We start from the raw sequence: 27,811 nt of genomic DNA, 5'->3' as shown, positions 1-27,811 counted from the left end.
AATCAATGTCACCTGGAATATCATAATGATATTCCTATTTCTATTTTTTATATACCTTTGGTCTTTAGGCTTGCTTGTTTGTATTTCTCATTAGTATCAAAATTATTTTTTTTCTAAAAATCCAAATCACTTGCTTTTTTAATTCCTTAAATATTTCCTATCATTGATTCTCAAATCTGCCCACACATATACACAATATATAAATATTGCTCAGAATACACAGATATACACACACAATTACATGAATAAAATTAAAAATATATTGGCAACCATAACTAGGTTGTTGAAGTATAGAATGGATTTGGGAGTTTACAAATGACATTATTTCCTCCATATTCTCATTGTCCCTACTCTCTGGATCCATCTCTCTCTCTCCCCATCTCTCCATCTCTCTCCCTCTCCCTCTGATCTCTTTTCCTGACCGTCCCCCAACTCTCTCCCTCTCCCTTCTTCCTTCCCTCTGTCTTTCCCCTTCTATCTTCCTCACCCAACTATACAAACCAAAGAATGTCTCAGATGCACTTCCTCATTCTTCCCCTATGGTAGAACATCCTTGTCTTCAGGACACATCAGGTATGTTCCGTTTGGGTTACAGTCGTTCCTGTGCCAATCACTGTGACCAGAAAAATGGCCTAACATGGTTGGCTAGACATAGTACCCACACTGTTGGAAAGAGCAAGATGGAATACTGTTATGAGGAAACTTCTAGAACTACAGGGAGTGTGTAAAGAACAGACCCTTCAAATGAAGGCATTTGCTTCTGTCAGAAGAGGCCAGAAATGGAGAAAAATACAGCAAATTCCACTTTAGCATGTGGCAGATGACATGGTACATACCTTACATATTTCCATTTCTAATTTTCATTACAGCACCTGAAGTGTCAGCTCTTTACTACTTAAAAGACAATTGGTTATGAACAATATAAGAAGGAGGATGAGCCTACTCTAATTTACTAAACAAACAAAACCAACAATACTAACTGATACAGTCGTCACAATAAAAGTGTTAGGAGACTCCAATATGTAACAGTTTCATGACTGAAAGCATCAAGTTGAAGGATGAAGTCCGAAGCCTTTCAGGCTATGTTGCAGGCTGCTATTTGAACATCTTGCCCCCCACCCCCACCTCCTCTTTCCTATCCTGCTTGTAACCCACTCCCCACCCAGCCCTTTACAATACTATACTCTTAGGCTATACATGACTCTGATTTGCAGATGCAGTTTATGTTAACTATTACTGATTTTTTGTAAGTAGTGTAGAGCCTGGCCCATGGGGAATTCTCAGTCATTGTTAGTTAAATTGTTTTGGTGACTAGGAAAAAAATCACAATTCATTACATGGAAGATGGCAACAGATCAAATGAATATTTAGCTGACATGGATATGGGAGGTAAAGGAGAAATCTTGCAGAATGAATAAAGTAAGGTAAAAATTCTGTGGAATGATCAGGCTACAAATTCATTATGCTACTTTTATATTTGTGCTAATAGACAGTATATGAATGGAATCTGAAATGTAAACCTGTTCTTGGGGCAATTCCCCCTCGGGATCCAGGGATTGCTGACAACAGCTGATAATTATTGCCTTTTTAGACCAAGCTATAAAGACTTGAAAATAGAGACAGGACCCTGTAGATTTAAAAGTGTTTTAGCACAACTGTATTAACTATATTTTGGTATACTGCTTCTTTCCATCATGATTACATAATCGTATACAGAAATGCAAATATTATATCAACTTTAAATATTTGTAAATTACAAATAAAGTGAAGATATTCTTTGATTTAAAACACATATGGGGCACTAGATTGAAACCATAAACTCTCCCTACAGTGGTGTGATGCTAAGCCCAAGTATTCCTATTTCAATCTAGAAAAAGAAGAGTTTTTCATTTACGAAGTTTCAGTTATTTACTGTTGATATCAAAAAGTATGCGTTCTCACTACTTTTAGCTTTTATACCAAGATAATTACCCTGGAATGAACTGAAATTTTCATTTAAGCCCAGCTTAAGACTTGGATAATCTTTAAAGTTCCTAATTGAAAATTAATGGCTCTCTCTTTAAAACCTGTGTAGTAGGAGCAGTGGCCATCCCAGTAGTGTCTAATACCCATGGCATAATCTTGTCAACTACTTCATAGATATTAGAATTATAAATAACTTTCCATTTTCAAGTATTTGAAAAGTCCAAGTCATATGGTGTCATTTTGCAAATGAATAATGAGTTGGAACTCCCAAGTTTTGATTTCAAATTCTACTTCTCCCTTTATCAAACTGCATGAAACAAGAGACATAACAGCTCTTCTACTATGTTAGTTTTTCATGTGTAATGTATGGCCAATAACCTAGTAAATACCACAAATCAAGTAATTGATGTTTTATGTCTGTCTGGGGCGCCTGGGGGACTCACTCGTTTGAGCATCTGATTCTTGGTTTCAGCTCAGGTGATGGTCTCAGTTCCCTGAGATTGAGCCCCACGTCAGGCTCTGCACAGGGTGCAGTGTCTGCTTGAGATTCTCTCTCTTGCTCTGTCCCTCCCCCTGCCCGTTCTCTCTCTCACTCTCTTTCTCTGAAAAAAAAAAGGTAAAATCTTTATAAAAAGAAAGATATGTTTTATATGTGCTGAAGTTATACATTAATGCACCTAAAATGTTTAAAAGTTCCACAGAAATACATTCTACCCTTAATCAGTTTTATCTCCTTGAAAAAATTTTCAGCTCTTTCATTGGTGCTTACTGCCAATCCTCTAAATTATTTTTAGAATTTTCAATTTGTGTATAAAGGATCAATATTTTGCTTTATTACTACCATACCTCCCCCTGCCCACCACACAATCACACTTTGACCATCTTCTTTGTCCCAGTATATCCCCATTATATTTATGGTTAGCTCAAAGCCTTTTTCCTTCCTGAAAAGCAGTTTGTTTAATACTGATCTTGATTTTTGCATTGTTGTTGGGTTAATGTGTTCATTTTCTAGGGTTGCGGTAACAAAGTGCCACAGACTGGGAGGCCCAAACACCAGAAATTTGCTTTCTTATAATTGTTGAGTCTGGAGGTGCCTGGATGGCTCAGTTGGTTAAGCTTCCAACTCTTGATTTCAGCTGGAGTCATGATCTCAAAGTCCTGAGATCAAGCCCTGTGTTGGGTTCCACACTCAGCAGGGAGTCTGCCTCTCTCCCTCTGCCCCTCCTCCCCACCCCTGATCACTAACTCTCTCTCTAAAATAAATGAATAAATCTTTAAAAAAAAAATATTGAGGCTAGAAAGCAGATCAAGGTGTCAGCAAGCTTGATTTCTTCAGAGGTCTCTTGGATTGTAGATGGATGTCTTCTCTCTGTCTTCTTACAGTCTTCTCTCTGTACATGTTTGAATCCAAATTTCCTCTTCTTATAAGGATACTAGACATATTAGATAAGTGCCCATCCTAATGACCTTGTTTTAACTTAATCACCACTTTAAATACCCTGTTTTTAAACACAGTAACATTCTGAGACACTAAGGTTTAGGACTTCAACATGAATTTTAGGTGGACAAAATTCAGCCCATTAACAGTTTTCTGTGTAATGCAAAGAAAACTACAAACTTGTCATGGATTATGTAAGTCTCCTCCCCAGATGCTCAGGTGAATTAGCTATTCTGTCCATTTCATCTTCCTCCAAATTTCTCTCATAGATACATACCTCTATATATTCATTATACAGCTACCATGCTAGAATCCCTCCTCAGTACTATCCTAGGGAGTACATTTATTTATTTCCTAGGGGAATGGCTTATTTCCTACAGGCCATGATTTCTTTCTTGATTTACTCTTTCATTTGGGGAGAGCAAAACCTGCAATAACTTCCTTTAAAAAGGTATATGAGAATTAAGGATTTTGAGATTCTGTAGTTCTGAAATGTTTACTTTAACCAGCAAAGTGACTTAAAGTATGGCTCAGTATAAAATTGTAAGTTGAAATAATTGCTCTTCTGAATTAAGACATTGTCCCACTGCCTTCTACTTTTCCAATATTGGAAAGTATGAAACAAATGAATTTTTATTTTGAATTTTAAATTTTTTTTTTGTTTTTCTACACACTTTGAAAGTTCTTAAAAACATTTGAGTCTGGTACTCAAAGAAGGCTAAGAGCCTTACTGAAGAGCATGCCAACCATTATCTTTACTGTGATATGATTAGTCTTCATCAATAATCTAGGGACCTTCCATTTCAGTATTTTGTGGGGTTTTTTTGTTTGTTTTTTTTTTTTTTTTTTAGGTTTTCCTCTTGTGCTAGTCAGATTCCCCAGAGAAACCTTTAAAAAACTTCTCTCTTCTTCTCTGCTTGTCAGGTGAAGGCATGGTTGTTAAAATTCTAAATTTTGGGATGAAGAAGGCTATTTATATTACCATCCAGTATATACATGTGCATTAGCCCTCCTATTTTCAAAAGGATGATAGCACTTTCAGTCAGTACTCTCTTGTCACAGAGATGTCTTGTAGTATCCTTGTAGTTTTCACAAGCCATAACCACTAGTTTTCACAGTTTCCCTAAGATCAGAGTTTTGTGGCTTCTGCCATCTGACCTCCATGTTGGGTGATGTAGAGACCCATCAGGCAGCACCTACACAAGCTCTAATGTTGCAAATTAGGTTTGCTGTGTTCTTTCTGGTTCACAGAAAAGAACTGGGATGATGCCACTGCTTTTCCCAAAATGCATTGAGACGGTAAGTAAATTCTGAGTAAAAATGCCCCAAATTCCCTACCATTTTGAATGTGGCTCTTCCTTGTTTGGGCTTTCATTTGGTTGCTGTGTATCTTTAACTGATTACCAGAACTCCTATCCTGTAAAGTTATTTTAGCCAGTTTCCAGTTGTTTAGTTAATGTATCTGTGAGGAAAATGGTCTGGGTTTTCTTGATCCACTATTTGCTGATGTCTTCTACTTAATTTTTGCCATCCTGTTTGCCCCATGTCTAAAGAATACCACAGTTTGTGGTATAAATCTGGTGTATTTTCAGCTTTTCCTACTTGGTTTAGCAATAGCCTTTTCCTACTTTTATTGCTGTTATTATAATACCTGTTCTATACATGCTGTATGTTTATGTTTATTACATTTCTATTTTATTTGTGACATTTCAGGAAGATTAGATGCTTGTGTTTAATATGCCATTTTTACATGGATGCCTAATAAATAACACATAATTTTTAAAAACATTTTAAAAAACAGTCAGGAGGGGCGCCTGGGTGGCTCAGTGGGTTAAAGCCTCTGCCTTCGGCTCCGGTCAGGATCCCAGGGTCCTGGGATCGAGCCCCACATCGGGCTCTCTGCTCAGCAGGAAGCCTGCTTCCCTTCCTCCCTCTCCCTCTCTCTGTCTCTCTCTCTCTTCCCCCCTGCTTCTCTGCCTACTTGTGTTCTCTATCACATAAATAAAATCTTAAAAAAAAAAAACAAAACAGGATTGTAGCTATAAAAATGGTTTGGGTCTTATTTAAAAGCTAGAAGTACATTGTATTATATTATAAATTGTAGGGATTCCTTCCATATGTATGTCACACTGACATTTGATTCTGCCAATAAATTCAGAAAGAGACCCGTCATCACTGAGGCATTTAGAACTCAACACGTGACTGCCAACCCTTGAGTAAGGGAGCGAGCATGATTGAACCAAGAGAGATGACTGATGGAAGGTAGGGATGGGAGAAGATGAAAATTAGAGAAGATAGAAAAAAAAAGCAAATAGCAAATGATTGAAAATATGAGAAAGAGAGAAAAATGAAAATAAAAGAGTCAGAAGTGGTGCATATAGAGAGATGGAATGGGCATTAATTACTGAAGTCATTTTGTTTGATTTTATTTATTTTATATGGAAGTTTCTGAAAGCAGGGACTGTATTAAAAGTGGGAATTAGCCAACTATAATTGAAATTGCAAAAAATAATATTTTCTAGGAAATGCATATTTTGTCCAATCTCACATAAAGAGGGATGACAACTGACTTCAAGGAGATTTTTAAATGCCTTTTAAAATTTAAAACATTGTGGTTTCTTTAGTTAAATTTCCATATGATAAAGCTAGCCTTATGTAAACTAGAGGCAGAGGATACCATGTTGACATTAAAGCATTTTTTAATGAGATTTAGTCTATATCCTCTAATTATAGTGGTAGTAATTAGAGAATAGTTTTGAAGAAATCCATAAAAACTAGCTACAGTATGTTTATTCAATAATAATTTTTATTTATTAGCACAATAGCAATTATCCAGCTAGGTTAAATTCTGCTAAATATATTGCATCTTGTAAAATTTTGAAAGGGATAGTAATTAGTATTCAGAGAGTGTAAAGTAAGTTAACTCACATTGGTATTACAGTAGTAACTTGATTAGATGGCATGCTACCTATTACCTTAATTATACTGCTTATTGATGTAATGCCAAAATTTCTGCTCTTTTATTAATTGGAATACCTACACCACAATTACTCTATACAATACCTAAAACCGGTATCTTTCCTCATTGGTACAATGCCTCCTGACAGTGTGATAACATGCCTCTGTGAGTTCTGGCAATCTGCCATAAAGGAATGCCTATTTGCAAAAGGAAAAATTGCATCTCTCTGTGTGTCTATGTATACCTTTTTTGCAAAAGCAGAAAATCTTTTATATATTCTTATGCCAAGCTGATACACTCACAGGCTGTTTTGAAATTTGAGCCTAGAAAAAAAAAATACTATTCAACATGGAGGGAACAAATATTTCACATCATGTTTTTTTCAAGTATTTCTTGAAGTGGACCTGGTTTTTCTTGAATGTTAAGTCCCTACCATGTTTGACAGAAACCTTTGTCTGACACATGTACAGTTAATACCTACCCATTATAAACTTTTACCTTTGAATTCCTGTCTTTGGCTGTGTCAAATTTCAGTTAACGAGGAAGTGTTTGCTCTTGCAAGTGTTTTTAGTATTTTTAAACATTTAAGTAAAACATACTGGGTTAGACCCAGGCCCTTCCTTTTTTTCTCCATTGGGGAACTTAGGGAGATTTGCTTTCTAAAATTGGTTTTTGCACGTGAATTATGGTGGGTAGAGCAATAGTAATAGTTATTTTGCAAATATGTGCTGAAAAGAGACAGGGAGGAGGAAGTGGAGCGGAATGAGGAGAGAGACTGAGAAAGAGAGAGTAGCAAATAAAATAATTCACGTAAATAGAATTTGTAAACTTTTTCTGAAACTGGATTCCACTTTTACTGATGCCTTATAGGAAACTGGCTCTGGCAAAGTGTGTATCTTTTTAATTTTTAATTTTTTATTTGTGTTACCTTTTATTATGAAAATGTTCAAACATGAATAAAATTGGAATAATATAATCAGCTCCATAAACATATCACCTTAATTGAATTGCTGCTAAGATTTCACCATATATGTTTCAATTCTTTTTGTCCTAATGTAATCTAAAACAAATCCCAGGCCATCATGATACATTACCCTTACAAACTTATTTTTTTAAAGATTTTATTTATTTATTTGACAGAGAGAGACACAGAGAGAGAGAGAACACAAGCAGGGGGAGTGGGAGAGGGAGAAGCAGGCTTCCCATTGAGCAGGGAGCCCAACGTGGGGCTTGATCCCAGGATTCTGGGATCATGACCTGAGCCAAAGGCAGACACAACTGACTGAGCCACCCGGGTGCCCCACCCTTACAAACTTTTGTATAACTCTTTAAAACAGGAGAAAATTTTGTACATAGTAGTAATTTTTGCTTGCATATACAAAATGTTTTTTAATAACCTCTTCATAGCATTTGACCCTATATTTTCTCCTTCTTAAAGCTCCCACCTTCCTTTTGCCCACTAGATTTTTAAATCTCATTCATATGTTCTTCTCCTCCTACCCTCACCTGTGGACCCACATTTTAATTATGTGATAAATCTGGATTTTATCCTACAACATCTACTCATTTTATACCAGGGATTTATAACTATTGTGGAGAGGAATAAACACATCTTAAAATACGGCAAAAAAAAAAAAATAGTAGGGACTCTTCCCTCCTAAAAACCATATAGGTAAATAATACACAAGCACCCTTGTGCTATATACATTTTCCTTGTGCATATATATTGCTTCAAATATATTTCATTATCTCCATAATGCTGACCTTCAGTCTAATGCTATTTTAAGCTTCGGATCCTAAAAATTCAAATGCCGTATAATCGCCTAAACTTGGGTATTACATAACAATGTCAAATTAAGCATTTCCACAATCTCAACTTTTTATCCTGTTCACCAAAATTGCTCAACTCTGTTTCCTGTCTGAGTGATTGACGCCATCACAAAAGTAGAGGACCAAGACAGAAATAAGGATTCGAATGTTACTTTTCCCTAATCTACATTGTTTTAAACCAATACAGAAACAGTGTCTGCCTTCTAAATATATTTCAGGTCCATACACTACCTTATGTAGGACTGCAGTTGTCTGTATGGAAGACTTCATTTCTCACCTCCTGCATTAGGAACAACTTCTTAGTTGAAGCTCTGGCGGCCATTATATCCACCCACTTACCTGATTCTTGCCAGAGTATTCTTGTTGAAAATCCAAGATGCCCACATCCATTCCATTTTTTAGCCTTCCTTGGTTCTCCAGACACTTCCAAATGAAGTCATATTCATGATCTGGCCCCTGACGTTTTTATAACTGTCCCCTCCCTGAAACCTCCTTGACTGTGTTGGAATATTTAGGGCTTTCAGGTCTTTGAACTTGTTACTTTCTCTGTTTGGAATGCTCTTCTCCTCCCTTCTTGATGAAGCATTTCCCTTCACCACTCAGCTCTGTTGACATCTCCTTTTGGAAACTCTTATCCCTCTAATCAGCATTATGTGTTCTACCACTGTGCTTTCTCAGAACTTAGAACATTCCACTACCATAGTACCTATCACACTGTTTACAATTATTAATTTGTCTTAACTGTCATGATTTGAGACATGTTCAGAGACATGATTTGTTCATATTTATCTCCCTCTATCTGGTAGAGTGAGGGAACATTGTAAGCACTAAGTAAGTAAATAAATACGAATTAATAAGATAATGATAAATACTATGGAAATTCAAGTTAATTGTCAACTCATTGTTAAATCAGCATAGATAGATAATAGTAAAAAGGAAGGGGGGGAGACTTCCAGACTGAAAATTAAGAACTTTGGAAGTGGTTGCCTCATATACATAAGGTTTTAAATAATATTTTTTTAAATTATATATGTAAGACTAGCTGATGGTAGAAAAATTAGAAAACAGAAAAAAGACTTCAAATTATAAAATGGTACCATCAACCACAGATAATAATTTTTAAAATAGACAGACAAATATAACAGATGGATTAAATTCTATATCTAAAGGTCTCCACTCCATCCAGTAGTATTAAATATTCTTCAAATTTGTGATATTTGTTATAGAATATTGTTAAAAAAGAACATAGTTCAGTCAATGTAAACATACTAGAAATTTTCTTAAGCATGATTTACAGAACATAATCATTGAACAAAATTGTACAAGGCATAATAAGATAAAATTCTAAAATTATATATTCTTGTCATTTTTTTAAAGATTTTATTTATTTATTTGACAGAGATCACAAGTAGGCAGAGAGGCAGGCAGAGAGAGAGGGGGAAGCAGGCTCTCCACTGAGCAGAGAGCCCGATGTGGGGCTTGATCCCAGGACCCTGAGATTATGACCCGAGCTGAAGGCAGAGGCTTAACCCACTGAGCCACCCAGGTGTCCCTTGTCATTTTGTCCTTATTAAAAAAGTATTTTTATCACCGAATGCAATTAGAAGTTGTTGTAAAAATAATGTGCATTCCTACTTCCTATACCTCATCTATAAATCCCATTAAACTGCTTTTTTTTAAGGGGAAGAAGAAAAAAGGTAGCTCAGATACTCCCCCCCCAAAAAAAATTATTGTAAATGAACCTGTAGCAGTTTGAATTGTGGCCCCCAAAAGATGTCTACCTGAAATCTCAGTGACCTTATTTGGAATAAGTGTCTTTGTAAGTGCAATTAGAGAAGGATTTCAGGATAAGATCATCCTGGTTTTAAGGCATGCCCTAAATCCAATGACTGATGTCCTTATGAGAGAGAATCAGAGGGAGTTATAAGACACAGAGAGAGAAAAGGGAGAAGGCAGTGCAAAGGCAGAGGCAGAGACTAGATTATGTTGTCACAAGACGAAGAATACCTGTAATCACCAGAAAGCAAAAGAAGCAAGGAGTCTCCCCTAGAGTTCAGTTGGAGTATGGCCCTTCAAGTTCTTTGAATTTATGACATCTTTCCTCCACAACTGTAAGAGAGTAAATTTCTGTTGTTTTAAGCCACCCAATTTGTGGTAATTTCTGAAGGCAGCCACAGGAAACTGATACACATCTGAAAACACTAAGAAGATGGCTGCAATATAAATATTGGCAATATGGGGGCGCCTGGGTGGCTCAGTGGGTTAAAGCCACTGCCTTCAGCTGAGGTCATGATCCCGGCATCCTGGGATCGAGCCCCGCATCAGGCTCTCTGCTCAGCAGGGAGCCTGCTTCCTCCCTTCTCTCTCCGCCTGCCTCTCTGCCTACTTGTGATCTGTCTGTCAAATAAATAAATAAAATCTTTAAAAAAAAATATTGGCAATATGTACAATACATCTCACTCAGAGGAAGAGGACAGCACAGGACATAGGACTAGAAGAGAAAAATGCAACACTGCTTGAAAGCATACTTAAAGCATCTGTTTAGAAATTTAAAATAGTATTTATTTATCTATTTATCATATATTTTATTTATTTATTTATTTATTTGACAGAGAGGGAGGAGGGAGCTGGAGAGGGAGAAGTATGCTGGGATCATGACTTGAGCCAAAGGCAAATCCTTAATGACTGAGCTACCCACATGCCCCCAAAAATAATTTATTAAAATTGATGTGCATTTAAAAGACAAATGAAATTGTTTTGAAATTTTATTGTGAGATATATCTGAGTGTGTGTGTGTATGTGTGTGTGTGTGTGTATTTCCTAACACAAAGAAGTAGTAGTAGTCTTGGTGGGGTTGCTGGGGGAGGAAGGGTCTTTCCCTATGTACAATATTTTCTTAATTTTTTTGATAAAACTGTTGCAAACCAAAATAAGATGTGATTATTCAAATAGTGAACACTAGTGAGGAAGATATGCCATGCTGGAAAAGAAGTTATTGAGAAAAATTGCTTGTACTACTGAAGAGAGAGAAAGCTGCTTAGAATATGTTGTGTGCCAGAGATGAGACTTAAAAATGAAATACACCTTTAAGCATAACTTAAAATAAATAGTTTGTATTCTCGCTGAAGGACTCTAGAGGAATATTACTGTAACAAATTGCTATATTTAATTCTTGGATAGCAGCCAGGTATAGGTCAGACGAAATTTTTCTACTAAAATAACCACTAGCAAGGGAAAAAGAGAAGCTCATGCCTAGAGACACACATACGCACATATCATACTATATGTAACCCAGTGGTCATTATTTTATGGTGCCCAGACAAGGCAACGTGTGACGAAAAGCACCCAGGGACTCTTGACTAGTGAGTGATAATAATATGGTACCTGAGATTACTGAGCTTCTGTAACAGATATTTCCCCATGAAGTATTTACTGCTGTCTTGGGCTATGATACTTTCAAGCATTCAGTAGAGTTCAGCCACCCAGAGCAGCTCATAGAGTATAGTCAGACACGCCATACTGCAGCCCGGGGAACCAAAGGAATCCAACCGGGGTAGGTAACCCTGCTTACTAGCAACTCTCTTCCCATGACATGTAGCAAATCTCTCTCCTGAGGGTTAATGAAATAGATATCAGGGGCTAGTTATTGATTGAAAATGGAAATCAGAGTGATTCAACAGCTGCTTTCCTTTTCATATTTTTCCCACTTAAACCAAAATGATTTTGATTCTGTTCAATTAAATAGTATAGGAACCAATCTTTTGCTGTCACCTATAGTGCTTTTGTTAGATTAATGATTATCAACAGGTAGTAGACCGGTGTGTATTAGAGTAATATTAGGTATTACAAGTAAAAAAAAGTATTAAGCATTAAAATATATCTTTGTGGCATCAATCTCTGTCTTTCTCTAGAAACATATCATTTAGCTGACTAACTGTTGCTGGGTTGTATATAAAACTTACTAACCTCTTAGGAGGAATTTGAAATTCCCAGAATTTATAACCCCAGTGATGGGAAATGATACAAAATGTGGAACTATTGTGGACTATTGTTACTGGGCTTAAACTGCCACCATGTAAGATAAGAAATAGGACAGGCTCCCTGGCTATTCATGAAAGCTACCATATAGTAAGATAGTCATGTTTGTGTATCTCTTGAGTATCAGCTGAGCCCCAGGATTAAATCAAAGTTTGCAAACGAGCAGCCATGGGCTAAGGGAGGCCTGAAGTTGTATTTTGTTTTATCTGCTTTGCTTTTAGTAACTTGCCAACTTCTAAACTGTTCATTTGCATTCATCTCCAAATCCCAAATTCTACTTTCTCATGAACAGATCAGAAGATCTGGCCACGCTAGAACCATATGCCCATGTAAAAATTATTGGCTGAAACTCCATGGTGGCATATACTTTTAGAAAGGGTATATTGGTTTCCACTTCACTATGAGCCCATTCCTTATCATATCACACATGTTGGCTACAATTTACCATCAGACTAGTGTGATCATTCGATCATTTCACTTATTCATTTGACTTATTCATGATCATTTGACTTTTTCATGTTCTCTCTATGGCCTCTAAAACAATCAAATCCCAAGGCCCTGGTTTAGCTTCTTATTTGGTTTAATTTCTTATATACCTCCACAAGGCAGCACTTTTTCAGGCCACAAGAGTGTGTTCAGTTGATTAAATTCCTGAGTCCTAAAGAGTGACTTTAAAGGAGTAACTTATGCTCTCAAGCAAGTCAGACACATTTAATTATAACTCCTAATGTTATCACTCTAGACATGCTAGTAGCTTGTTGATCTCAATAATTCTGTCAATTTGAATTGGAAATGTTAAGCAATTTGAGAAGAAACATGCCTGCTAAAGTGATAATGCCAATCTGATGAATAGTGGATTAAGGAAGAAGGTGTTATTGGTGGTCTTTCTTAGCACAGGCCGTGGGCCCTTCCCATTTGCTCATTAGGCTTCATTTCCACCAAGCTCTTTTCTTATTCTGCTAACATGTCAAGCTCATCCCATGTTACGACATTTGCACTAGATGTTCTTTTCCTGTGAAAACAGCTTTTCCTTTACATCCCTTCTGGATGATTTCTCCTCATCATTGTGTTCTCAGCTCCTATGCTTATTCTGAAGCAACACGTATATGCTCTCAACACTCTGTCCTCCTTGGCTTAATCGCATCATTTTGTTTGCACTTATGAATTTTGGAATATACGTAGTTTAGGTACTTATTTATTTTATTATTTGGTGTTATCTTTCATTAGAATAAAAACTCTATGAAAACAAGTATTACTGTGAAGTGACACTATTAAATATAGGTGAATGTGTGAATGAATGACGTGATGCATTACCACACTGAAGGGGCTCTGTGGTAGAAAAGGGAGAAAGACGACTAAGAATAGGTCCTCTGTTAAAATACTCTAGAGCTATCCATTTGTTAAATCCACAGATCTTTGAACCAGATTAGGCATAAGACCAATTACACATGGGTAGTCTTTGTCACTCAAATTGCTAGTGCTTAAACTGCTTATTAATGGACTCTGATAAGACATGCAGCATGCACCAGAAGGCAAATTCACACACTATTTTCTTACTGAGAAACTCCTTCTATGAAAAAAATGTCAACTGAATACAACAGTGTGCCTAGTGTTGTAATTTATATCCTAGCACTGTCTCATCACATTGCAGACCCGTAAGAGTTTTCAGATCGCCATCTACCCAAGGACAATGCTTTATGTAGCCTTGACTTAGACATATATATATTTTAAAAAAAAAATACCACTTGAATCATGAAATGGATCTCATGAGAGGAAATACCTTCATAATGAGGAAAAGGGTATTTTTCCATGAGAGTAAGTTACTTTATGAAAGTATACTTTCGATGGAGATAAGTCCTTTATTGAAAGGAATGGTAAATTAAAGAAATTGGACAGAAAAAGGGGGTGTGAAGAGGGGGCAGGGAAGAGAATTCACTTAAGAAATATCTAAGAGCATACTCAAAGTAAATAATGAAAGGAATTAGTAATATTCAGAAGGCATATCATGTGACTTCAAAATTTTGTGACTTCAAAAAATAGTATCTGAATAGTAGTTGAGAGCTGAATCTGAAATGTATTTTCCATACATGCTTCTAACAAGGTAATTAGATGAATTATTTTATGTTTCAAGAGTGTCAGAAAAGACCATTTTAATTTTAACTTCATTAGAAAACCAAAATTTATTAGTAAAATTATAATAACGTTCAACACACTATTCTTCTTTGGCCAACTCTTATCACAACTATTTTTATAACAAAATAACTAAGTGTAAGTAAGGCTTGCATAATTCTATCATATTGTTTTTAACTTAGCCATGAGTATCTTACCATTTGAAGATTCTTCAGGGTGGCCTGCTGAAGTGAGAGTGGCCAAAAAATGAAGGTTGGTTAGTTTGTGTGTTTCTCCTTTCCATTTTGTATTTGCTGTGGTCTTCTGGATAACTGTGAAAATCTTTTCAACAGGTAAATAATCTCAGAGGTCAGATAACTAGTAGAGAGGAATTAAGGACTTGGAAAACTATGTAGATAGGACATTTCCAAATACCAGTAATAAATGAATGAGGGTACAATCAAATAGACTTTTTTAAAGTCAATTCCTTTTTGAGAAATAGATTATCTGTCTAGGTGAATTCCCCTTTTACCATAAAAAGCCAACTTCCAGATAGGTCTGATCCATTCATTCACTGGCCACTAAATGGCATTGACGAATTACACTTTCTAATCACCCAGCACTGGCAATGATAAATCTCTTGACTTCTGGCTTTGTAAGGAGATTGGATTTGGTGAAGTAGCTGCTGTCCCAACCGTATCCTTAGAGATGTAAACAATCCAACTCTCTACTACTGAAATAATAGTTTTCTTTCATTCGGAGTGCTGATGAAGCCAAACCCAATGTTTTGATTTCAGAGAAAGTAGATTTAATTATGGCCCCTGAACATACTAGATATGAACATACTAGAACATACCCCAGTTGGCCATCGTTAAAAAAAAAAAAAAAAAAAAAAAAAAAAAAATCTGCATTCCACTGGTTGCAAAGAGTATTAAAAGTACGGATTTCAGGACAAATTCCATTGATTTGTCTAAAACAACTAGTGAACGCCACCCTATGCTACTTTTCTGCTGATATTAGATAAATGTCTTCAACCCTTTGAATCAAGAAGAGAATCCAAGTACAGTAAATTCACACTTGTTCTCCCTTTGCCATCTTTGAATGGCAAATAATGAAATATATATCATTTTCATAGATTTTCTCTTTCATTCCATGTCCTGACCCATGAAAGGGAGAAAAATTATAGAGACCCCGATAAGGCAGAGCAATTCCCTCTTGATTTACATGATGAGATGGAGTCTCAGACAAAACAATTAAAGCAGTACAATTTTCTTCTTGCAGTGGTCAACAAACTGATCCAAGATATTTGGTTTTCAAGTTCTGCTGGTTTTCTGTCTCCTTTGTAGACTGGTCTCACATGTAGTGGCTGAATATGGAATTCAGATCTAGCAGTAGTATGATAAATTGCTATACCACAGAGTCATTATCTTTCTCCACTGGAACTAATGGGTACAAGCCACAGGAACTCAAAATAATACTCAGCCAACCAGTATCATGGTCAAAGTATGCATAGAAAATGTGAATTGCTTTTACTTTACCTTTATAAAATTAAGATACTATAGAACATCCCTGATATTAGTAGGAATTTCAGCATGACTTCAGGATTATGGCAGGGTGCAGTTTTAGAAATTTGTATTTTAGGGGGTGCCTGCGTGGCTTAGTGGGTTAAGCTTCTGCCTTTGGCTCAGGTCGTGATCTCAGGGTCCTGGGATCAAGCCTGCTTTCCCCTCTCTCTCTCTCTGCCTAACTCTCTGCCTACTTGTGATCTCTGTCGTTCTGTCAAATAAATAAATAAAATCTTTTTTTTTTTTAAAGAAATTTGTATTTCAGGATGTAGAATTAAAACAGAAGTATAAGTGTCAATTAATATTTTTTTCTACCTGGCACATTCAAAAAAATGTCTTAAGTTACACATAAGTAAATCTCCACCCCTTAAGTAGTCTTTCACATTTAATACATTCCTATTGTAAAAGCAAAAATAACTTTTGCATTTCTTTCATATTCTTGCATAAATATAGATCTCTTTGTTTTCATTAGAAAAAAATACTCTTTAGATTGTAATTTAGAGAATTAGGGATGTATGTTTTGAGCAATCTTAAGGAAAGATTAGTGGCTAATTAGGTGGTAAATTAAGTAGGCTTTAGACCTGGGTAGCAGCATTGGAAGTCTGGACTACTTTCCCATTACATTATTGTTCTTTAAGAAGAGCAATATAGGTAAATGTGAGAGAGAACATTTTGCTTTGGCTGACTGTTGAACTGCCTCTGTTTCTGAGAAGACATTTATTATGTTTGCCTTTTCTTTTCTCTGAGTGTGGGAATGTGCAAGGGCGAGAGTGTGTTAGCTGTGTAGTTTTGATTTAAAGCACAGTGGATAACAGCAGGCTTGGTTTTATATATGAGTGGCCCCAGCAGGTGATGAATTGTTTTTGACTTTCATCATTTGCCAATAAATAAGAAAAGTGAGAGATTTATCATGTATGTAAAAAACTCTGGCAACATTCTCTATCATGTAAAATAAAATTTAATAAAATAGCATTTTAAAAAATGCATGCACTCACTTGCCTTACTCTTACAGGCTGTAAATTCTGGAACTCAGTTGTCTTTACAAAATGGGGAGTGGGAGTCAGGGAATGGACCTACTTGTCCAGCATCAGGGTAGTGACCTTTTTGCACAGCTGGTGGATTTGCAGCGTTGAGTGACCATCTTTGTGTGTGACTCCCTGTGACCCTTTTATTAAGCATCTAGCTGTGCTCAGTAGCGAAATGGATTTTAATTGCTTCACAGCAGGTTAAGTGATTTAACCTGAAGCAAAGCAATAGTTTTTATTTGAAATTGCCAACATATTCACATTGACTCCCCTCTACCAAAAGAAAGAAAGAAAGAAAGAAAGAAAGAAAGAAAGAAAGGGAAAAGTAAAGGTGGGGGGGAACCACCCTGAAGAGAGAAAAGCATTTCCAAAGCTAGTACTCTACATTTTTTTTGTCTCATCATAAAACAGGAGCACTGAATGATGTGTCAGAGATAAGAAAATGTTAATACTGGAAAGGGCCCTAGCAACCACACAGTTCAGTGTTTAATTTTGCGAATGTAACAATGATTTGTATTTATTTATAGTTGCTCATTGACAATACAGAAGCTTTGAGAGCTATGTGGCAGCAAGTAACTAATTTTGAATGGAAGTAAAGCTTTGTCTAAGATAAACACTAGGCTAATTATTTTGGATTTTTCTCTTTAAATATGCATTGAGCCCCTTCTAGGTACTAGTCCCTGGGATAGATCCCACGGGGTGTGGAGAAACAAACCAGACATGGTATCTGTCTCAAGGAGCTCACAGTCTCATTAATGTCATGCTAAGGACCAAATGTCTGACTGGCACATGGGCAGGAGGAAATCATATTAAATATTAATATGTATCTTATTTTGGATCAATTTGATATTCTTCTAACCTTGAACTTGCAGAGGAATTATCATGTTTTGAAATGGTGTTACTTGAGTTCACATAATTTTTCCATTTTTCCCCTTTGCTTTCTCTTTTCCCAATATTTGTCTGGATGAAGCAAAAGAAACTGCCAAAGACCCGATTGTAAGAAATAGAATTACCTCCCAACTCAGATTCAGGATCATGTGAGGAACTGGGACTATTCTTTCTCCACTGTGTATGTCTATAGAAAATCCTGTCCTTAGTTCAGGTGCTAAGAACATGTTCTCATTTTTTATACTTTACCACCATCTGCTATCCGGTAATTTTTTTGAATATTCTGAGTATAGTTTGGGGAGAATCAGATTAGAATACCAGTCTATACCAATTATAACAGGAAAAAAAATAGCAAAATTTAATTAGAAATAGAGATCATTTCTTTTAAAACTCCAGATACTTGTGAACCCCTCCCACATAACACAATCATAGTCCTACTTCCGAGCTCAGGCTTGAATTCTCCAGAAACACACACCTTGGCAAACCCTACACATAAATTAATCACTGTATGCAATTGTAATGTTTTTGTCTCTCTCCCAGGCCCTTTTCCACTCCTGGCTGATAAGAATCTCTAATGTGATGCTGTAAATGCTCCATTTCTATACTTAGTCTAAATAGGAAATAACATTTGCGTCTATTAGCATCCACAGAAACATTTGTCAACAACAACTTGGAGAATGACATAACTTTTTTAAGTGCACCCATCTGGGAAAGTTTCCAAGTTGGGAGATACCCAAATTGGCAAAGATTCTAAGAAACTCATTCATATGTGCTATACGTGACAACAATTTCTGGACTTCTTTTATATTTCCAGCTATTAGGTTTGGAAGTGCTAGAGATAAGACAAAAAATATACACATACATACAACTATAAAATAAAGTAAAAGTAGATCTATGAGAGTTCTAATAGGATAGCTCTGGTGAACTCGGAGCAAGGGAAAGGTCAAGATCACCCTTTGTGTTTAGTCAACTCATCTCTGAGCCTGGCCCATTTTATTCAAGGACAAAATGAAACTATTATAAAACCATTTGGGGTCTATCTCAAAAACTGATCCTTTTCTATCAAGGACTATCCAGAAATGCCAGTGTTGTCTGCACTAATACAATATAAAAGAACATACATGGGATTTTTCTCTTTTTAAAATGTGAAATCCTTCTGAAGTTTGGTTTTTATTTTCTGTTACTTAACTTACTATTTCAAGCATAGCACTCTACTGATGAACTGTTCAGTAACTTTTTCTCTTCGTTCACAAAACTAATGCCATCTTTGCGTATGTAAGAAAGCCACATGAGTTTTCTAAATTTTTAATTTTGCTTTTAGTAAATGTATACTGGAATGCAAACTTCTTTATTTAATTGGTAAATGTTGACCTTTTTGTGTAATTGATTCTGAGAGTTCTATAACTTAGACCTATATTTATTTGACATATTTGGTAAGTTGTTTAGCAGATGTTTTGAAAAATATGATGCAAGAGTAGAATTTTACTTAGTATTAGAATTAAATGAAATAAAATTCATTCAGTAAAATTGTTAATTATCAAGTGAACTCAAGCCAAATATTTGTCAAGTTGATCATTCAAAATTAATCTGTACAAAGAGAAGTATTTATCCTTAATATCCTTTGCTTCAAAACTTAAGTCAACAGGGTCATTTTACCTAAAATTAGTCAACCTTCTCTTAGAATTTTTATTGAATTGTACCATTCTATGCCTAAATACCAGAAAGTGATATAATCTTTTGCCACCCCAACAACCATTTCTTATTTTAAGCACTTATTCTAATATAACCAGTTTGTAAAGTTATTTTTAAGATAAATTCAACTTTTCTTTCTTGTAATTTATCACTGGTTAATATATTTTAGTATTTTTAATTAAAACATATTAATATTGGGGCACTTGGGTGGCTCAGTGGGTTAAGCCTCTGCCTTCAGCTCGGGTCCTGGTCTCAGGGTCCTAGGATCGAGCCCCATGTCTGGCTCTCTGCTCAGTGGAGAGCCTGTTTCCCCCTCTATCTCTGCCTGCCTCTCTGCCGGCTTGAGATCTCTCTCTCTCTGTCAAATAAATAAAATCTTTAAAAATATATTAATATTGACATCATTAATCTACCAGTTCAGAGCACTGAATTTGGAGCAGAATGTATTGGATCCAATTCCAGATCTGCCACTTAACTAGCAGTGCGATCAAGGCAAGTTGCTTAACGGTAGTTTTCTCTTCTGTAAAATAGAAATAACAGAAACCTCAGAGAGTTACTGTTATCATTAAATGGATGAAGATGTGTAAAGCATTTTGAACAGGGTCAAGTTCAGCTAGATAAGCATTTTCTATCAACACTATTATCATCATCATCTTACCAATGGAGATGTTATAAAAGCAAGCAGTTTTTATAAAATTTGGAATAAATCAAAAAAAAAAGTTTTCTCTCACCTTGAAATAGAATGAATGTATTACATTTGCAAAACTACATAAAATATATGCAAAATATTGTAAAACCTATGATTCCACCAGGTTTCCAGCTTGTAAAATACAGCATTGTCTCCTCTTATAATTTGAAAATAAATTTTCAGTACCTTGGCTGTGTCATAATCTTTTTAAAAATCAAATGGCAGTTACCATCACTTTCTTGTTTGGTGGTTATGGAAAACATAAATAGTCATTTATTTTCATTGGTGAATTATCATCTTGAAAGTTGATTCTGATAAACATAAAGTTAAATGGGATTTCAGATTAAATTTTCTTAATAATACTGCAAAAAATAATTTTTTTCAGTACCTTGGAAGAAGAATAAATGAAAGACAACTCTTCATTCCAATATTTTCTATATCAGTCCAAAATTGTCCACAAATACAAATGCTGAAATATAAGTAACCATTATGAATGGAGTGAATGCTATGTGTGTATATGCCTGTGTGTGTGTGTGTGTGTGTGTGTTCCTTTCTAATCTGAACTACTCAAAATAAGAAATATATATTTATGATCTGAGATGTTTGGTATGTTCTTCCTAACAAATAATTAGGAATATTTGATATAATATTTGATATAATTTCAGAGTTGGTAGTCTAACTACCATAGAGGTAATCAATTCAACTAGTTACTCTGATGGTAAAAACTATACTGAAAAAGGAGTGTTGTTATTTATAGCGTCCATGTAACTAATTTTGGTGTGAAAAATATGTACCATATATTGAACTGTATACCAGCTGGGTGCTGGGTGATCAGAAATGAAAGATGAATAAAATATGCCTACCTATGTTAGGAGGAGGTGCCTATAGTCTACTAGTCATGGGCTTACTCAGTGCAACATTATGTCTTTAATCTGATCTTTCTCGAATATCACTGTTGTTTCCACAGCCTCCCAAATACTTAGCTGGAAAACTAGCTTAAAGTTAGAATCTCCATCTAGAAATTAGGGTTTACAGATCATGACGAAATAGTTGATGTTGCTTTGGAGAAGAAACACACACACACACTGAATCCTGGCTACTGTGTTTAACAAAATGAGTATGGAATTTTTAATGTGAAAGCTTTTCTTAGACAGTTTTGGTACCTACTCAGGTATTTTCACATCCCTGTCACATTTTACTGTTTTTATATTGAAAGGTAGAATACATGTTTATCTTCAAAGTAGAGTAACCAAATGAAATTTACTGGTAATCACCAGGGGAAGATGTGGTGAAAGAAATATAAATAACTAAGAAATGAAATAATAAAGATAAACTATCATTTATCATTTCTGCATAAAAATTTAAATTTCTTCCTATAGTTTTACTCATGAATATATTGAATTTGCTGCTTTTCAACATCAAGTAAGACAATTCAGAATTTGGCAAAAATCATATAATACATTTACTATATTTTAAATTTTTCTACAAAGGACTTAGACAAATTCAATAAGTATTAATAAAAATTTTCTGTATTCTACTAAAAAAATCATACCAAATCTTGTTTATTGTTAATATAGGTTAAATTTTGTTAACTTTTTAAAACAAACTATTAAAACTTATCCTGTCCTTCATATAATCTCATATTGTCATGATAACTAACAGCTTACAAAATTATATAGGACTTCTCATCTAAGGGAACCAAAATTAAAACTGATGATATGGTACAATTTTTTTTTAATTCTGAGACCCTATTTTTATATTTTAAGACTCACCTGGAAAAATCTAAGCACCCAGAGAATAAACAAATATATCTAGATTAATAACAGATGTCTTCATCCAATAGTAACGTAAAACACTAATAGTTCTCTAAACGTTTAAGTTAGAAACAAATTTAGTTAAATTTTTTTAATATTAACATATAATGTATTATTTGCCCCAGGGGTACAGGTCTGTAAATCATCAGGCTTGCACATTTCACAGCATTCATCATAGCGCGCATACCCTCCCCAATTTCAATAACCCAGCCACCCTATCCCTAATCCCCCATCCTCCAGCAAACCTCAGTTTGTTTTGTGAGATTAGGAGTCTCTTATGGTTTGTCTCCAAGATCCCATCTTGTTTAATTTTTTCCCTCCCTAGCCCCCAAACCCCACCCCTGCCCCTCCAATTCCTCATATCAGAGAGATCATATGATAATTGTCTTTCTCTGATTAACTTATTTTGCTTAGCATGATACCCTCTAGCTCCATCCACGTTGTCACAAATGGCAAGATTTCAGTTTTGTTTGTGGGTTTTTTTGATAGCTGTATAGTAATCCATTTTATACACACACACACACACACACACACACACACACACTACATCTTCTTTATCCATTCATCTGTGGATGGACATCTAGGTTCTTTCCATAGTTTGGCTATTGTGGACATTGTTACTATAAGCATTCAGGTGCATATACCCCTTTGGATCACTACATTTTTATCTTTAGGGTAAATACCCAGTAGTGTGATTGCTGGGTCACAATTTCTTGGTAGCTCTATTTTCAAATTTTTGAGGAACATGCATACTGTTCTCCAGAGTGGCAGCACCAGCTTGCATTCCCACCAATACTGTAGGAGGGTTCCCCTTTCTCTGCACCCTCGCCTACATTTGTCTTTTCCTGACTGGTTAATTTTAGCCATTCTGCCTGGTGTGAGGTGGTATCTCACTGTGGTTTTGATTTGTATTTCCCTGAGGCCGAGTGATGTTGAACACTTTTTCATGGTCTGCTGGCCATTAAGATGTCTTCTTTGCAGAAATGTCTGTTCATGTCTTCTGCCCATTTCTTGATTGAATTATTTGTTCTTTGTGTGTTGAGCTGATAGGTTCTTTATAGGTTTTGAGTACTAGCACTTTATCTCATGGGCCATTTGCAAATATCTTCGCCCAATCTGTCAGTTATCTTTTGGTTTTGTTGACTGTTTCCTTTGCTGTGCAAAAGCTTTTGATCTTGATGAAGTTCCATTAGTTCATTTTGCCCTTGCTTCCATTACTTTTGGCGATATTTCTAAGATGCTGCGGCTGAGATCGAAGTGGTTGTTGCCTGTGTTCTCAAGGATTGTGATGGATTCCTGTCTCACATTGAGCTCTTTCATCCATTTAGAGTCTATTTTTGTGTGTGGTGTAAGGAAATGATTCATTTGATTCTTCTGCACGTGGCTGTCCAATTTTCCCAACACCATTTGTTGAAGAGACTGTCTTTTTTCCACTGGACATTCTTTCCTTCTTTGTCAGAGATTAGTTGACAATAGAGTTGAGGGTCCATTTCTGGGCCGTCTGCTCTGTTCTCTTGATCTATGTGTCTGTTTTGTGCCAGTACCATACTGTATTGATTACTATGGTTTTGTAATAGAGCTTGAAATCTAGAATTGAGGTGCCACCAACTTTGGCTTTCCTTTTCCACTTTCCTCTGGCTGTTCAGGGACTTTTATGAATTTTATGAATTTTATGAATTTTATGAATTTTACTTTTATGAATTTTACAACTATTTGTTCCATTTCTTTGAAAAAAAAAAAGATGGCATTTTGATAGGGATTGCATTAAATAAGCATAAGCATTTTCACAGTATTGGTTCCTCCAGTCCATGAGCATGGAACACTTTTCCGTTTCTGTCTTCCTCAGTTTCTTTCACGAGTACTTTATAGTTTTTTTGAGTACAGATTCTTTGCCTCTTTGGTTAGGTTTATTCCTAGGTATCTTATTGTTTTGGGTTGCAACTGTAAATGGAACTGACTCCTTAATCTATCTTTCTTCTGTCTTATTGTTGGTGTATAGAAATGCAACTGATTTCTGTGCATTGATTTTTATATCCTGACACTTTACTGAATTCCTATACAACTTCTAGCAGATTTGGAGTGGAGACTTTTGGGTTTTCCACATAAAGTATCATATCATCTGCAAAGAGTGATAGTTTGACTTCTTTGCTGATTATGATGCATTTTATTTCTTTTTGTTGTCTGATTGCTGAGGCTAGGACTTCTAGTACTATGTTGAATAGCAGTGGTGATAATGGACATCTCTGCCTTGTTCCTGATCTTACCGGAAATGCTCTCACTTTTTCCCCATTGAGAATGATATTTGCTGTGGGTTTTTCATAGATGGCTTTGATGATATTGAGGTATGTACCCTCTATGCCTACACTGTGAAGAGTTTTGACCAAGAAAGGATGCTGTACTTTGTCAAGTGCTTTTTCAGCATCTATTGAGAGTATCATATGGTTCTTGTTCTTTCTTTTATTAATGTATTGTATCACACTGATTAATTTGCAGATGTTGAACCATCCTTGAAGCCCAGGAATAAATCCCACTTGGTTGTGATGAATATCCTTTTAATGTGCTGTTGATCCTATTGGCTAGTATTTTGGTGAGAATTTTTGCATCCGTGTCCATCAATGGTATTGGTCTGTAATTCTCCTTTTTAATGGGGTCTTTGTCTGGTTTTGGGATCAAGGTAATTCTGGCCTCATAAAATGAGCCTGGAAGTTTTGCTCCATTTCTATTTTTTGGAATAGTTTCAGGGGAATAGGTATTAATTCTTCTGTAAACTTTGGTAGAATTCCCCTGGGAAGCCATCTGGCCCGGGGCTCTTGTTTGTTGGGAGATTTTTGATGACTGCTTCAATCTCCTTACTGGTTATGGGTCTGTTCAGGTTTTCTGTTTCTTCCTGGTTCAGTTTTAATAGTTTATATGTCTCTAGGAATGCATCCATTTCTTCCAGGTTGTCAAATTTGGTAGTGTATAGTTGCTCGTAATATGTTCTTATAATTGTTTGTTTTTCTTTGTTGTTGGTTGTGATCTCTCCTCTTTCATTCATGATTTTATTAATGTGGGTCCTTTCTCTTTTCTTTTTGATAAGTCTGGCCAGGGAGTTATCAATCTTGTTAATTCTTTCAAAGAACAGCTCCGAGTTTCATTGATTTGTTCTACTGTTATTTTGGTTTTTATTTCAGTGATCTCTGTTCTGATCTTTCTTATTTCTCTTCTTCTACTGGGTTTAGGCTTTCTTTTCTATTCTTTCTCTAGCCCCTTTAGGTGTAGGGTTAGGTTTTGTATTTGAGAACTTCCTTGTTTCTTGAGAAAGGCTTACATTGCTATGTACTTTCCTCTCAGGACCACCTTTACTGTATCCCAAAGATTTTGAACAATTGTTTTCATTTTAATTTGTTTCCATGAATTTTTTAAATTATTCTTTATAAATTCCTGATTGACCCATTTATTCCTTAGTGGGATGCTCTTTAACCTCCATGTACTTGAGTTCTTTCCAACTTTCTTCTTGTGGTTGAGTTCTAGTTTCTAAGCGTTATGGTCTGAAAATATGTAGGGAATGATCCCAATATTTTGGTACCATTTGAGACCTGATTTATGACCCAGGATGTGACCTATTTTGGAGAATGTTCCATGTGTACTAGAGAAAAATGTGTATTCTGTTGCTTTGGGTTGGAATGTTCTGAATATACCTGTGATGTCCATCTGGTCCAGTGTGCCATTTAAAGCCTTTATTTCCTTATTGATCTATTGCTTAGATGATCTATCCATTTCAGTGAGGGGGGTTAAAGTCCCCTACATTATTGTATTCTTGTCAATGTGTTTCTTTGATTTTGTTATTAATTGGTTTATATAATTGGCTGCTCCCATGTTATGGGCATACATATTTAAAATTGCTCAATCTTATTGTTGGACAGACACTTTAAGTATGATATAGTGTCCTTCCTCATCTTTTATTTTAGTCTTTGGCTTAAAATCTAATTTATCTGATATAAGGATTGCCACCCCAGCTTTCTTTGAATGTCCATTATTATGGTAAATTGTTTTCCACGCCTTCACTTTAAATCTGAAGGTGTCTTTGGGTCTAAAATGAGTTTCTTGTAGACAGCATATTGATGGGTCTCATTTTTTTGTCCATTCTGATACCCTGTGTCTTTTGATTGGGGCATTTAGCCCATTAACATTCAGGGTAACTATTGAAAGATATGAATTTAGTGCCATTGTATTGTCTGTAAGGTGACTGTTTCTGTATATTGTCTCTGTTCCTTTCTGGTCTACTACTTTTAGGCTCTCTCTTTGCTTAGAGGACCCCTTTCAATATTTCCTGTAGAGCTGGTTTGGTTTGCAAATTCTTTTAGTTTTTGTTTTTCCTGGAAGCCTTTCATCTCCTTCTATTTTCAATGACAATCTAGCTGGATATAGTATTCTTGGCTGCATATTATTGTTTAGTGCTCTGAATCTATCATGCCAGTCCTTTCTGGTCTGCCAGGTCTCTGTGGATAGGTCTGCTACCAATCTAATATTTCTACCATTTTATGTTACAAACCTCTTGTCCCAAGCTGCTTTGAGGATTTTCTCTGTGTCAGTGAGACTTTCATGTTTTACTATTAGATGATGGGGTATGGATCTATTTTTATTAATTTCGAGGGGGGTTCTCCATGCCTCCTGGATTTTGATGTTTGTTCCCTTCGCCAAATTAGGGAAATTCTATGCTATAATTTGCTCCAGTATATCTTCTGCTCTCTCTCCCTTTCTACTTCTGGGATCCCACTTATATTAATATTGTTTTGTCTTATGGCATCACTTATCTCTCAAATTCTCTCCTTGAGTTCCAGTATTTTTTTGTCTCTCTTTTGCTCAGCTTCTTTATTCTCCATCATTTGGTCTTCTGTATCACTAATTCTCTCTTCTGCCTCATTTATCCTAGCAGTAAGAACCTATATTTTTTATTACACCTCATTAATAATTTTTTAATTTTGACTTGGTTAGATTTTAGTTCTTTTATTTCTCCAGAAAGGGATTCTCTAGTTTATTCCATGCTTTTTTCAAGCACACCTAGCACCTTGATATAATCATTCTGAACTCTAGTTCTGACATATGACTCATGTCCATCTTGATTAAGTCCCTAGCTGCCATTGGTACTGCCTCTTGTTTTTTTTTTGTTTGTTTGTTTGTTTTTGTTTTTTTTTTTTTTTGTGGTAAGTTTTTCCACCTTGTCATTTTATCCAGATAAGAATAGATGGATGAGAAAACAAAATACTAAATGGGTAATAATGACCCATTGACCCCAGAAAAATATACACTAACCAAATCAGAAGAGACCTGAAACCGGGGGAGAAAAAAGGGGGAAATTGTGTGTGTGTGTGTGTGTGTGTGTGTGTATTAGACTGGTGAATAGAACTGAGCCAAACACTTGATTTTGGGTGTATTTTGGTCTGCTAGGAGAAACTACCTCCCAAAACTTTAAAGGAAGAAAAACTTACATATATACAAAAATTAGGGTATACACAATGAAGGGATGGAATATGACTGTAAAGATGAAAATTTAAAAACCATTCTAAAAAAGGAATTGATAAGATAAGAAGTTGGTTGAAAAAAGAAAAAAAGAGAGGAAAGAATGTGATCTGGTTGGAGACTACAACAAAGCCATGTGCTGGATTTAGGGTATATTTTGATCTATTGGAAGAAATTGTATCTCAAAATTTTAAGAAGAAAAATCCTATATTTACACAAAGAATAAGGTTAAATACAATGAAGGGATAAAATATGACTATAACAATGAAAATTTAAAAATATTTTTAAAAGGTATTGA

Source organism: Martes martes (genome assembly GCF_963455335.1).
Source record: "Martes martes genome assembly, chromosome: 5".
In the NCBI taxonomy this organism is placed as follows: domain Eukaryota; kingdom Metazoa; phylum Chordata; class Mammalia; order Carnivora; family Mustelidae; genus Martes; species Martes martes.
This window is presented reverse-complemented; position numbering follows the sequence as displayed.